Here is a 201-nt window from a genome sequence, read left to right as displayed (position 1 = left end):
ACGCAAGCTGATTTTGACATCAAATTTTGGTGTAAAAAAAGTGCGTCTTATACACCGAAAAATACGGTATATAGCTTTATCTTTGGCCAAGCTTACTAGACAATTTCCACTTGTTAGGCTAATAAGTATGATTAATCATTACAGATAAGATTTTTTAATGTTTATAAACTATTTTAGAGTAAAGATTATTTAACAATTTTA

Source organism: Limulus polyphemus, unplaced genomic scaffold, assembly GCF_000517525.1.
Source record: "Limulus polyphemus unplaced genomic scaffold, Limulus_polyphemus-2.1.2 Scaffold464, whole genome shotgun sequence".
NCBI lineage: Eukaryota > Metazoa > Arthropoda > Merostomata > Xiphosura > Limulidae > Limulus > Limulus polyphemus.
Note: the sequence above shows the minus strand (reverse complement) of the source record.